The sequence below is a fragment of the Odocoileus virginianus genome, chromosome 18 (genome assembly GCF_023699985.2).
Source record: "Odocoileus virginianus isolate 20LAN1187 ecotype Illinois chromosome 18, Ovbor_1.2, whole genome shotgun sequence".
Lineage (NCBI taxonomy): Eukaryota > Metazoa > Chordata > Mammalia > Artiodactyla > Cervidae > Odocoileus > Odocoileus virginianus.
Window position 1 is genome coordinate 10960627 of NC_069691.1, and position 14793 is coordinate 10975419.

Here is a 14793-nt window from a genome sequence, read left to right on the forward strand (position 1 = left end):
TCAAGCTAGGTACAATGTGCTTATGCACACTGTAATATATTTCACAAGTGCTGTCTTGACCTAGTTTTGAAGTCATATCTAAAAATTCTCAATTCCCCTTCATGGGCGGTTTGCTAAGACCCACACCAGATACATTGCTTCCCTGGCTCCCACTCTCCAGGGCCGCTAGGCACACAGGCCAAGCGCCCCCCTCCATTAAGCCTCCCCACTCCATTATGAGGCTTCTGCATTCCCAGACCAGGTACTGAACAATTAGGGACAGTCTCTGTGCTCTGTGGGTGCGTGCTAAGTTGCTTCAGTCATGTCCGACTCTGTGTGACCCCATGGACTGTAGCCCACCAGGCTCCTCTGTCCATGGGATTCTCCAGGCAAGAGTACTGGAGTGCCTGGCCAGTTCCTTCTTGAGAGTCATGTAATTATACAAATTAATCAATCCTCCAGGAAAGCTGCAAAACCTAGTTACCATGCCCACTCTGCTTGCCATGTGCATGCATGCTCAGTTGCTTTAGTCATGTGCATACATGTTAAGTTGCTTTAGCCATGTCCAACTCTCTGCACCCCTATGGACTGTAGCTCTCCAGGCTTCTCTGTCCATGGGGATTCTCCAGGCAAGAATACTGGAGTGGGTTACCTCCAGGGGATCCTCCCAACCCAAGGATTGAACCACATCCCTTACACTTCCTGCATTGGCAGGCAGGTTCTTTACTACTAGCACCACCCAGAAAGACCCTGCTTGCCATACACAAACCCCAGCCAGGGCTTAGCATGTGTTACCCCATCCCAAGGTACAACCCTTTGTGTGGGGCTAGAGGTAGCATTCTCTCCTTGGAGCTGTCAGTAACAAAGAGCTCTGCCTTGCATTTACTCCAGTATATCCAGCCACCAGAAGAGTCTTCAAGTTTGATAACACACACTTGCTTCTTTGTGCATTTGTTCCTCTGCCTTCAGACTTGTTTTCCTTTCCCCTTGTGTAACATCCTCCTGCCTGCCTCAGCCTCGGTTGTGAATAGCCTGTCATTTTTATTCACAGAGAGATCCAACATTCTCTACTTGCAGGGACCCTTTTCCATGCCTATGTTCCTCATCTGTTCTCTTGTCTTTCTTTGGACCACTGTTAAGGCACACAGCCCTTTGTTTTATACCATAGAGCTTGACAGGCATAGAGCTTGACTGTCATCACCATTTACTATAATATTTGAAAACACTACTGTATTTGAGTTTCATTGACTATCCCAGAGTCTCGGGTATGAGGTCACTTACAAGGTAACCCTCTCGACAATATTTATTGAATTCAATTAGTTGGAGCACTGCTACCGAACTTCAATCCTGCCTGAGAGACAAGTCACATTCCTGCCATTCTGATGCTCCTTTCTTTTGTCTGACTGGTGCAAAGTGGAAGGTTGCAGGAGTGCAAATGAAGAGGATGAAGGAAAAGCAAATGCTGAGACAAAGGTCTGTAGTTCCTGCCCCACTGGAAAGGGGTGAACAGAAGCAAGGCAACAATGAACATGAGATGACCAAAATACTTCATGAGAGTTTAGTGTAAGGGCACATAGAAGCTGAGCAAGTATCTCTTCAATGCAATAACCAGATTTCAGAACCTTAAACTGACTGTTTCAGGATTAAATCACATTTCATTTGAGTTACATGAACACGAAGGACCACACTGGACCAAAATTTTTCCTGTTGCAGTTAATTTGCCTCTCTGAATTATTCACATGGTAATTAAGTTCACTTGGTCCCTAATTGCATAAGATATTGTTTTAAAGACAAAAAAAACCTCTTTTTTCTTTATAATTCATGAGTTGTGGGATTTTTCCCCCTGGAAGATTCTTTGAAGTCTTATTCTAAAATACTTTCTTGAGTTTAAAAAGAAAAAGAAAACATCTAATAAAATGTTGTCTCTTGAATCACAATTAATTTAAGATACAGGATGCTTAACAGATATCTCTAAGGAAAAGATGGTTTTATTTTGTTTTTAATGCAAAGCACTACTTGCACTGGCAGATCTGTATAACTATCATATGGCTACTGCATGAATTTGATGACAAAAAAGTATACATATTCAAAGGAATAAAAAGCCACACTGAACGTGGACAGCTCTCAGCTTGGCTATCCTTTCTTTTCTTGGTGTCTGCTTGTTTTTCTCTCTCTCTCACTCTTATTCCTCTTTCTCTCTCTCTCTCTACCTCCATCTCTAAAGGCCTCTCTGTCATTCCTTATTTTTTTCCTATAACCTACTTTTCTCCCCATCTTGTAGTCTAATTCTGGAAGCTGAGCAGCTCATGACCATCTCGTCTGCTGAGACCTATCATTTTTCAAGGTCATCTCCTGGGTTTGGGCTGCCTTAGGTCTGAAGCACACTCCAGATCTAGACCTTCCTTGCACAAAGAACAATGAAGTCCTGCTCCCTCAAGTCATGGACTGTTGGCAAAGAAGTTGAAACTAGAATGGGATTCTGAGTGACAAATTCAGCCAACAATCATTCTTATTTTCCATTTTTCCATAATGGAAAATAGCAGCTGAAAACTTACGAGTCTAAAGTGAAAGTGAAAGTCGCTCAGTCGTATCCGACTCTTTGTGACCCCATGGACTATAAGGTCCATGGAATTCTCCAGGCCAGAATACTGGGGTGGGTAAGCCATTTCCCTTCTCCAAGGATCTTTCCAACCCAGGGATCAAACCCATGTCTCCTGCATTGCAGGCAGATTCTTTACCAGCTGAGCCACCAGGGAAGCCCACAGTGAGTCTAGGCTCCAAAAATTTCTAATCCAACCACACAAATCTTGGTATTTGGTTTATTTCAGCAGGACTTCAGGATGAGTCATACCAATGGATATTTGGTAAGCATCCCTAGCAATTAGTTTCATGTTGCAACACATCCAGGAAACAGAACAGAACTCCAGAACTGGACAAGAGCTTGGGAATTCTTATGTTACTGAGGGAAAAAACTGAGATCTGGAAAACTTGGATTTATACAGAAGACTTGACTCTTGCCTTAGAGAACTTTTAAACCTAGTTTATGATACAAAACATTCTTTGACACAGCTTTAAAAAAAAAAAAACTTCTAAGCACACTTTAATCAATTGTTACATTGTCTAACACAAAACCTTCAAATTCTATAGGAATCCAGAGAAGGAGAAAGTTACTAAAATGACCCAGGCTGAGCCCCATGGAGGAAGAATTGGAAATGGTGATGAAGACAAAGTCTCCATCATGGAGAAAGATCTGTGGGAGGAGATGAATAATACGACTGGAGAGGAGCCAGGCTGGATCATGCAGGTCATTTGCTGAACAACTTCCTGTGTCAAACCAAACAGTTTGAAATTCATCCTAAAAATTAATCTATTAATCCTAAAACAAGTCATTACAGGTTTTGAAGCAGGAAAGAAACATAATGAAAAACAAACCTAGCAAAAGGAGACCTAACACAGCACAATGATTTGGAACCAGGTAGCCTGGGTTTGAATTCAGGCGCCAAACACCACCTACTTGCTCTGTAACCCTGAGTGGGTCACTTAACCTCAGTATCCTCATCTGTAAAATGGGAATAATAATACCTGCTCTATAGGGCTATTTGGAGGACTAAATGTGTTAATATTAATAGCATATTGAGAGCAACACTTGCTTTTATTAACAGTGTTATGACTCCAGATATCAATGGCGTAGGGAGTGAATCCCTCTCACAAAGGGATTAGTTTGATGGCATACACCAGAAATCAGATGCTGAGGTGTGAATTCAGGACCATGTAATAAGGAAACCCAGACAGTGCACAAAAAGAGGGATAAATACATGGTAACTGAAGAGGTCTAGAGGCTGAAATAGAGTGAAAAATTAAAGGTGAGTCCACAAGGCTGAGAATATACCAGGTTTACAAAAATTAGCAAATTTGGAGAAATAAATTTTAAGCACTAGACAATGTATGTTTTCACACCTTTGGAGTGAAAATATCCTTTAACATCATTTACCCAAGATTCATAGATTCCTCCACTCTCATTATCTCTCATAGTCACCCACTCTCAGGGTTTAGTGTTAAATGGTTCTTTTCATTCCTCATTTGTACACCCAGCAACATCCTCAGCAAAAATTCCCTAGGTCTTTTTGCCTCCTGGTTCACTTTTGCTCACTCCATTTTCCTGAAGTTCCCACTAGTTTTTATCACACTTGGGGGAAACCTATATTATAGATGTCAGAATAACCACATACAGTGTCATTTGGCTGCACAGTGACCCAGAAGTCCCATCTCAACTCCCCTTTTTCTACTTTGAGATGGCAGTGTGTGCATGTGTGAAGCAAGAAATGAAGGAAGATGCTTTCTTACCTCTGAACACAAGACTTGGAACATGAGCCACTGTCCTCCCTTCCAATCACTGTATGCACCCCCTTTGAAGCTCTCCTTTCAAAAATACCATTGGGGGATGGGGTTCAATCACAGTTGTATAAGGATCAAAGGAAAGTGCAACAATAAAATATGCCTACAGCCCTTTTCCCTTAAAGGCCAACCTCCTGTAGACTTCATTCTCTTCATATTTCTCTTTCTCTTCTTACTGAATTTGTTTCTGTGTAGTTAGAAATAGATGCATAAATCCAGAAAATGAAAAAACATAGGAACATCTAGTACAAACCTTTCATTTTTATGGATTATGAAATATAGATCCAAATAAGTTTAAGCAACTTTCTCAAAAGCTTCAACTTTCTATGTTCATCACAGATGGGAAAACAGCTTATTACTTGCTCAGAATCTAGTACATACTGGGTACCATAAACTTACTATATGACATCTCAACCTATCTTACAACCCCATGAAGTGGACATTATTACTCCGTTTTTACTAATAAGGAGTCTGAGGCTCAGAGAGGTGATCTATCTACCAACAGTCACTCAACTAGTAAGTAGTGGAGATGAGTTTTCAACCCAGGTCTTCCCATTCTTGCCACTGTTTTGAACTTCTACCACTTCTAGTGCCAGGACATGGCTGGACTTGGTGATTCTTTATATATTCTTTTCTCCTGCAGCTGAACATCATTCAGGACTCTTATTTATTAGTGCACTGTTCCCTTTGATCAGCACTGTCAGTGTATAAAAGGAGAGTGCCTGAAAACTGGCCATCCCGTCCAACAGGCCATGTCTCTTTCACAATCCACCCACTTTGTCAGAATTCCGGTTGGCATTCCTTAAGTATGTTTTGGACTACAGGTAACAAATGACCCAGTTCTCAGAGGCTTAAAACATAAAGGTAAGATGACAGAGACTGGTATGGGTTCAGTTGGGACAATTCAGTGTTGGCTAGTTTCAGTTTACTCTGCCCTTCACTTATTACCAAACTGACACACACACAAAAAAAAATTTTTTTTTTTAAATACACGCAAGCCCAGGGAGACAAGTTAGAGATTCTCCAATGCCTCCCCTATTCCTTAAGAGTATTTCCAAACTCGGTGTCAAAGGATGATGTCAATATAAGGAATTCACTAACAGAGGAGCTCAGAAGTGTGTGCTCAGTGCCAGTTAGCTGGGAAGGAAGGCAATCGCAACACTAAATCGCTTGCCCTGCTATCATACACGGAGATGTTTGCTGCCCCAGTTAGCCATTTCACGTTCTGTTTCTCACCGCACCAGCAAACCTACTAGGCCTTGTCCAGGAGCAACCACGGGGTAGGTTAGCATCAATATTGTCTTCCAAAACCCAGGCTCCAGACAAAACAAACGCTTTACACAATTAAACTCTCTCAATCTCTATGTATATGCTTTTTATCTTTCTGTTTGTCACCTCAAGGTCACAAAAGTTGACCAATACAAATCCATCAAGACATCATCATGCCAGCATACTGAGCAAGGGAAAATGGGCTGCTGCTGCTGCTGCTGCTAAGTCGCTTCAGTCGTGTCCGACTCTGTGTGACCCCAAAGACAGCATCCCACCAGGCTCCCCCGTCCCTGGGATTCTCCAGGCAAGAACACTGGAGTGGGTTGCCATTTCCTTCTCCAATGCATGAAAGTGAAAAGTGAAAGTGAAGGCGCTCAGTCGTGTCCGACTCTTAGTGACCCCATGGACTGCAGCCCACCAGGCTCCTCCGTCCATGGGATTTTCCAGGCAAGAGGACTGGAGTGGGGTGTCATTACCTCCTCCAGGAAAATGGGCAAAGGGGACAAATTTCCTCCTGTAAATCCCTGCACTTGTAACTGAATAGGAAAATGCTTCAAAAATGTCCCCTAGGAGACTTCCTACTGATAGGTTATTGGGCAGAACTGAGTCACATGATCACTCTGGCTTGCAAGGGTGGCTGAAAAAATCTGAGAAAAAGGAAAGAGAGCTCCATGACTCACTTGGGCCAAGGCTGATCCAATCCTTGGGGCAGGACAGTTTGCTTTCTGATCAAAATGCAGGTTTCATTAACAAGGAAGTTAAGCGGAATGGCTACTGGTTATATACTAACAATGTCTGCCATACAGATACTACGAATAGTGTGTCTAACAACAAAATAATTTTTAAAAATTTTTTGCATCATCTATGACTTAAGGGGAGAGAACCTGTGTGTTTACATGATCTCAAATCAAGCAATAGCTCCATTCTGTCATATGTTTTCTCCTGATTCAGATCTACAAAGCAACCAAACTCTCTCCTTATTTTTGTGGGTGTTGTTATTCTTTTAAAATCTCTGAAACATCTAAAATTTTCATTGCCCAATTTTGTACTTCACTGTGAGTCATTCTGCCAGTTACCATTACATTATACGAGGCTTTGCAATCAAATTCCCAGAAAAAAACACCACCAACAAAAAAACCCAAACTCAACCTAACAATGTCCAATTCCTGATGTCACCTCTTCTCTCTCATTCTTAAGGTAAATAATTGATGGCTTTTGTATCAAGCCTGCAGGTAACAAGTCTTCTGCAGTTTTCCTATAGCAATGGGAAAAACCCTAATTCAAATCAGCACAAGCACATTCTTTCTATAAGCGTTTCTGTTTTTTAACTTTTCTTCTCTCTGACACTAACTTTGACCTTTGGATCTTTATTTTTTCCTACTAATCAAGAGTAACCCAAGCGGATTTCCAAATATTCCTTTGCTTCATTTCTTCCTTCCTCCTGAAACGAATCTAAAACATAAATGATTTTTATTCCTGACTTTATCTAATCTTATTTCTCCTCCTTTTTCTCTCTTCCAGCTACCTCCTGACCGTTCCTGAATATTTAATGATCCATACCTAGTTGAGAACTCCCTTTATTCTAAATTCAATTATATACAGACTGTAAGTCATTAACTCAAAATCAGTGGACTTCCAAGGCAGTCACCATAATTTGTAGCAGTTTGTATTATATATACAAAGCATCATAACTTTTTTGTCTCTATACAAATGTTTAATGCAAGTCATTAAAATTGTGAAGGTGCACACAAAGGAAGGACATATGAAGAAATCCTGAAAAATTTATAAGTAGTGTGGCCTGATAAATGTCAATTAATTATACAGACCTAATAATTAATAATTTAGAATGTAGTGAGCAACAGAGCCCTTCAAAACCTAGTGATTTAATGTGGACATTTATTTCTTTCACACTGCTTTCAGTTCATTGGTCCTAACATGGGCAGGTGGCCAAAGGGAGTCTATAAGGAAAACTAAGAAAGGTAGTCCATTGGCCTGGGTCATTGTGCTCAGCTAGCCAAAGGGAAGATTAGGAATGGGAGACTAGGGAATACATAGTTCTCTAATTTGATGATTTTTGCTTAGCTAAAGATCTGCAATTGATTACTTAAGAAGAGAAGAATGGGCACAGGGAGATAATTGACAATCTTTCCTGCATCACTGCATCTCTGTGAACTGAACATAAAACATATATTGAGTGCTTTCATACTTTACTCCAATGTGCGACCTTCTAATCCATGCATTCTCAATAGGGTGATATTGCTTCCAAGAGCATGAAACTGGTTCTTGGGAGGGAAAGAACAGGGCAAAAAAATCTTAGTATCTATAAAATACAGAAATATATACAAAATACGTAACAGATATACAATGTGGTATTAAAATTTCAAGGGGAAGGCTTCTAGGGAAAAAAAAAACTCAAAAGGCTCTTTGAATGGTGGGAGGTGGGGAAGGATACTGAAAAACAGTTGAAGAACACTGCTCTAGTGCAAGAGTTTTCAGAAATAAATCTCAAAGTTGAAGAGGAAAATATGTGTCTTTTGGCAAATCTTCTTTTCAGCATTTCACATACATACATGGTTTACATACATTTTACATATATACATTGTAGCATTTTACATACATACATACATTATACTCTACATAATGTAATAGAGTTCAGTTCAGTCACTCCGTCATTTCCGAGTCTTTGCGACCCCATGGACTGCAGCATGTCAGGCCTTCCTGTCCATCACCAATGCCCGGAGCTTACTCAAACTCATGTCCATTGAGTCGGTGATGCCATCCAACCATCTCATTCTCTGTCGTCCCCTTATCCTCCTGCCTTCAATCTTTCCCAGCATCAGGGTCTTTTCAAATGAGCCAGTTCTTTGCTTCAGGTGGCCAAACTATTGGAGTTTCAGCTTCAGCATCAGTCCTTCCAATGAATATTCAGGACTGATTTCCTTTAGGATGGACTGCTTGGAGCTCCTTGCAGTCCAAGAGACTCTCAAGAGTCTTCTCCAACACCACAGTTCAAAGAAACAATTCTTCGGCGCTCAGCCATCCTTACGGTCCAACTCTTACATCCATACATGACTATTGGAAAAACCATAGCTTTGACTAAACGGACCTTTGTCGGCAAAGTAATGTCTTTTCTCTTTAATATGCTGTCTAGGTTGATCATAGCTTTTCTTCCAAGGAGCAAATGTCTTTAAATTTCATGGCTGCAGTCACTATCTGCAGTGATTTTGGAGTCTAAGAAAATTAAGGCTCTTAGTGTTTCCATTGTTTCCCCATCTATTTACCATGAAGTGATGGGTCCAGATGCCATGATCTTGGTTTTCTGAACGTTGAGTTTTAAGCCAACTTTTTCATACTGCTCTTTCACTTTCATCAAGAGGCTCTTTAGTTCGTCTTCACTTTCTGCCACAAGGGTGGTGTCATCTGCATATCTGAGGTTATTGATGTTTATCATGGAAATCTTGATTCCAGCTCGTGCTTCATCCACTCCAGCATTTCTCATGATGTACACTGCATATAAGTTAAATAATCAGGGTGACAATATACAGCCTTGACATACTCCTTTCCCAATTTGGAACCAGTCTGTTTTCCATGTCCAGTTCTAACTGTTGCTTCCTGATCTGCATATAGATTTCTCAGGAGGTAGGACAGGTGGTCTGGTATTCCCATCTCTTTCAGAATTTTCCACAGTTTTTGGTGATCCACATAGTCAAAGGCTTTGGCATAGTCAATAAAGAAGAAATAGATGTTTTTCTGGAACTCTCTTGCTTTTTCAGTGATCAAACTTATCATCAAATCATGGCAATTTGATCTCTGGTTCCTCTGCCTTTGCTAAATCCAGCTTGAACATCTGGAAGTTCACGGTTCATGTACTGTTGAAGCCTGGCTTGGAGGATTTTGAACATTACTTTGGTAACATGTGAGATGAATGCAACTGGGTAGTGGTTTGAACATTCTCTTTGGGATTGGAATGAAAACTAAGCTTTTCCAGTCCTGTGGCCACTGCTGAGTTCTCCAAATTTGCTGGCATATTAAGTGTGTAACTTTCACAGCATCATCTTTGAGGATTTGAAATAGCTCCATTGGAATTTCATCACCTCCACTAGCTTTGTTCGTAGTGATGCTTCCTAAGGACCACTTGACTTCACATTCCAGGATATCTGGCTCTAGGTGACTGACGACACCATCGTGGTTATCTCGGCAATGAAGGTCTTTTTTGTATAGTTCTTTGTATTCTTGCCACTTCTTCTTAATATCTTAGGTCCATACTTAAGGTCCATACCTTAGGTCCATACCTAATATGTTAGGTCCATACCATTTCTGTCCTTTATTGTGCCCATCTTTGCATGAAATAATCCCTTGGTATCTCTAATTTTCTTGAAGAGATCTCTAGTCTTTATCATTCTATTATTTTCCTCTATTTCTTTGCATTGATCACTTAGGAAGGCTTTCTTATCTCTCCTTGCTATTCTTTGGAACTCTGCATTCAAATGCAGCTACTTGTAAGGCTGAGAAAAGAATAGAAGCTGAAGGCAAAGGAGAAAAGGAAAGATATACCCATCTTTAAAACAACAGAATGATCTCTGTTTATTTCCAAGGCAAACTATTCAATATTACAATAGTCCAAGTCTATGCCATGACCAGTAATGCTGAAGAAGCTGAAGTTGAATGGTTCTATGAAGATCTACAAGAACTTCTAGAACTAACACCCCCCAAAAAGATGTCTTTTTCATTATTGGGGACTGGAATGCAAAAGTAGGAAGTCAATAGATACCTGGAGTAACAGGCAAATTTGGCCTTGGAGTACAAAACAAAACAGGGCAAAGGCTAACAGAGTTTTGCCAAGAGAAGGCACTGGTCATAGCAAACACCCTCTTCCAACAACACAAGAGAAGACTCTACACGTGGACATCACCAGATGGTCAACACAGAAATCAGACTGATTATATTCTTCACAGCCAAAGATGGAGAAGCTCTATACAGTCAGCAAAAGCAAGACTGGGAGCTGACTGTGGCTCAGATCACGAATTCCTTATTGCAAAATTCAGACTTAAATTGAAGAAAGTAGGGAAAAACCACTTGACCATTCAGGTATGACCTAAATCAAATCCCTTACATTTATACAGTGGAAGTGACAAATAGATTCAAAGGATTAGATCTGATAGACAGAGTGCCTGAAGAACTATGGATGGAGGTTCATGACATTGTACAGGAGGCAGTGATCAAGACCATCCCCATGAAAAAGAAACGCAAAAAGGCAAAATGTAATAGAAAGGACATGTAATTTCTTTTTTTTCTTTTTGTACCATATGTTTTTTCTCATTTATTTATATTAGTTGGAGGCTAAATACTTTACAATATTATAGTGGCTTTTGCCAAACATTGACATGGATCAGCCATAGATTTACATGCGTTCCCCATCCTGAACACCCCCCCCCCACCTTCCTCCCCATCCCATGCCTCTGGGTTATCCCAGTGCCCCAGCCCTGAGCACTTGTCTCATCAAACAAACCTGAACTGGCAATCTGTTTCACAATTGATAATATACATGTTTCAATGCTATTCTCTCAGATCATCCCACCCTCGCCTTCTCCCACAGAGTCCATAAGTCTGTTCTATACATCTGTGTCTCTTTGTCTTGCATATAGGGTTATCGTTACCATCTTTCTAAATTCCATATATATGTGTTGCTGTTACTGCTACTGCTGCTAAGTCACTTCAGTCGTGTCCGACTCTGTGCGACCCCATAGACGGCAGCCCACCAGGCTCCCCCGTCCCTGGGATTCTCCAGGCAAGAACACTGGAGTGGGTTGCCAAGTGAAAAGTGAAAGTGAAGTCGCTCATTCGTGTCTGACTCTTCGCGACCCCATGGACTGCAGCCCACCAGACTCCTCTGCCCATGGGAGTTTCCAGGCAGGAGTACTGGAGTGGGTTGCCATTGTTAGTATACTGTATTTGTGGTTTTCTTTCTGGCTTACTTCACTCTGTATAATGGGCTCCAGTTTCATCCATCTCATTAGAACTGATTCAAATGCATTTTTTTAATAGCTGAGTAATATTCCATTGTGTATCAATGTATTATCCATTCATCTGCTGATGGGCATCTAGGTTGCTTCCATGTCCTGGCTATTATAAACAGTGCTGCGATGAACACTGCGGTACGCATATCTCTTTCAGATCTGGTTTCCTCGGTGTGTATGCCCAGCAGTGGGATTGCTGGGTCATATGGCAGTTCTATTTCCAGTTTTTTAAGGAATCTCCACACTGTTCTCCATAGTGGCTGTACTAGTTTGCATTCCCACCAACAGTGTAAGAGGGTTCCCTTTTCTCCACACCCCCTCCAGCATTTATTGCTGTAGACTTTTGGATAGCAGCCATTCTGACTGGCGTGAAATGGTACCTCATTGTAGTTTTGATTTGCATTTCTCTAATAATGAGTGATTTTGAGCATCTTTTCATGTGTTTGTTAGCCATCTGTATGTCAGGACATTTAATTTCAAATTGCATTGACCATTCATTCAGCAATTATCCTGGAGTACCTACATATGAAAAAATATGCTAACCAGACAAAACAGACACTTTTGCTCTCAATAGCATACAGGCTATTGCAGAAGGCAGATGATGTACACTGATGACAATCACAAGGTCAAGTGTTCATGGCATCTAACTTAGCCTCTGAATTTGAATCTTCTTCCTAACTTCCTTGCCAAGTGGCCTGGGAAAATTATTACTTTCTATAGATCACAGTTTCTACCACCTAACAACATTTTTGTAAGGGTTCAAGATGAGATTGAATATGATCACCATGTCAGGCACATACTAGGTGCATAAGAAAATAGTATTATTCATATTATTATTTGGTGGTTTTCTCTTACATATTTACCTATTTTGCCTGAATCTATGTTTTCTCCACCTTAAAGTTGACTAACTGGGTACATTCATTGCTTTTTCCTCCTTTATCCCTTAACTCATCCTGTTAATATTTTCTGATGGCTCTGGGACTAGCTTTTTCATTTGTGTTAAACATAATATAAAAGGCCTAAGGCCCAGAAAATCTAGGACATATGATTATCCATACTATTTTACCTGTTCATTCAAAATTAACATTGCTCACCTGCTACGTGCCAGGATCTAAGTTGGGTTAGGTGTAAGGAGAATGGAAAGAACAAAACGAGCCCATCCCTATACTTGGAAATGATGGACATTTCTAAGTATGAAAGGAGGAAAAAAAGAAAAGGACTATATGCTATAGGAACATTTGAAGATGCTGCCTGATGAGAAGTCTCCTCTAAAAGATGAAGGGATCTGGTGAAGGCACGGAAAACACAGTTCAAGAAGAAGAATGGGAAGTATACATCCATGAAATGAGATAGAACAGAGAATGTTGGAAATAAAGCTAGTAAGAATGGAGCATAGAGATGCTGATCATCTGGGGGCCCTGGTCTCACTGTCTAATTGCTACCATGTTCCCACTCTTCCAGACCTTCTTCATATCTGTGTTCTACTTCTTATTAAAATTTTATTTTTTTCTTTATTCATTTTTTTAATTAGTTGGAGGCTAATTACTTTACAATATTGTGGGTTTTGCCATACATTGACATGATCAGCCATGAATTTACATGTGTTTCCCATCCTGATCCCCCCTCCCACCTTCCTGATTCCCCCCTCCCCTTCCCATCTAAAGCTGCCCTGAAAGGAGCTGGTCTCTCCCTGTCTTTGTCTCTGTCTTTCTCTCACTTTGATTTTGTCTCTGTCTCACACACACATACACACACGAGTCTCCTCATCTTTTTCCAAAATCTGCATGTTTTCTCAACTATCATCATTCAGATCATAAAGTCTACATTTGCTACTCAAGATGAAGTCTATGGACCTGGAAATCCTCCATCACCTGGTAAGTGATGATGCGTAATCTCAGGACCTCACACCCTTCACACACAAAATTAATCAGAACACCATCACCACTGAATGAATCAGAATCAGCATTTTAACAAGTTCCCTGGGTGATTCACATGCATTAAAGCTAGAGAAGCCTTCTTAGTCTAAGGCAAAATATCCAGGGTTGTACCTCACCCTAGGCTCTGTTATGACCACCCTGATCTCCCATTTGTTTTCTTATCATGGTTTACATTTCTCTAAGAACTAGACAATCTGATTCTTTGATGAAATGGCTTGTCCAAGAAAGGTTCTAGTCTCCTGAAAAGTAGGGTAGTGACATGTGACCACAAAGAAAAGTATTTTGATGTCATCCCATCCCACCTCCAAACATACACATTATCCTACTTCCTATTTTTAAAAGTTTTTCTTTGGGGTGTTTGGATCCTGTCAAGTTAAATTTATCTTCTATCTACTCTTCCTAAAAATGAACTTTCTAGCACTGGAGTATGTTATGTAAGACCAGATATCTTCATTCCTATGTTCTTAAATCAAGTTTTGAAATAATTTATTTCATATGCTTTTTTTGTGTATCATCTCTCAAGTCTCTCAACCTTTCAGCAATGTGCTATTGTATAACCTAAACATATTTTTCCCTAATATATGGAAAGGATCCTATAACTCTTTAAATATATTTCCTTGCTTTCTGCCAAGGTGCCATATCTTATCATCATATCTACTTGATGCATGGGTAGTTTGCCTTTCCCCTACTGAAATCACTCCCATTCATCTTCCTGCTGGAATTCCAAAGACCATACATACCTGCAAGATATAATAAACACACAGAGGATAACAAATGGTGGGGATTTTTCATTCAGGGATTGAAACACTCTCCTTCCTGCTCTAACTCCCACCTGCCTGGAACTTCTGTCACAGAAATCCTCTCTTCCCACAGCTGATGTGCTCAGAACAGAGGGTGAGATCACTGCCCCATTTTCAGGCCCCCTCCTGCCTTCATTGGCGTGGCATGCAGGTCTACCCCTGCCCTCCACAGGCTCTTCTCAAACTGGCCTCAACCAAAGCCGTAAGCATCTCTGCTTCTTCACTACGTAAGAACTGGGTTTATTTAGCTCTGCTACTCTTTACTCAGTTCACCCTTCCATTAAAACTGCTCCCAACCAGCTGGTGAGAAGTTTCTGCGTAGCACAGGGAGCCCAGTCTGGCGTTCTGTGATGACATGGAGGGATGGGATGAGGGGAGAGAGGGGATGGATGTATA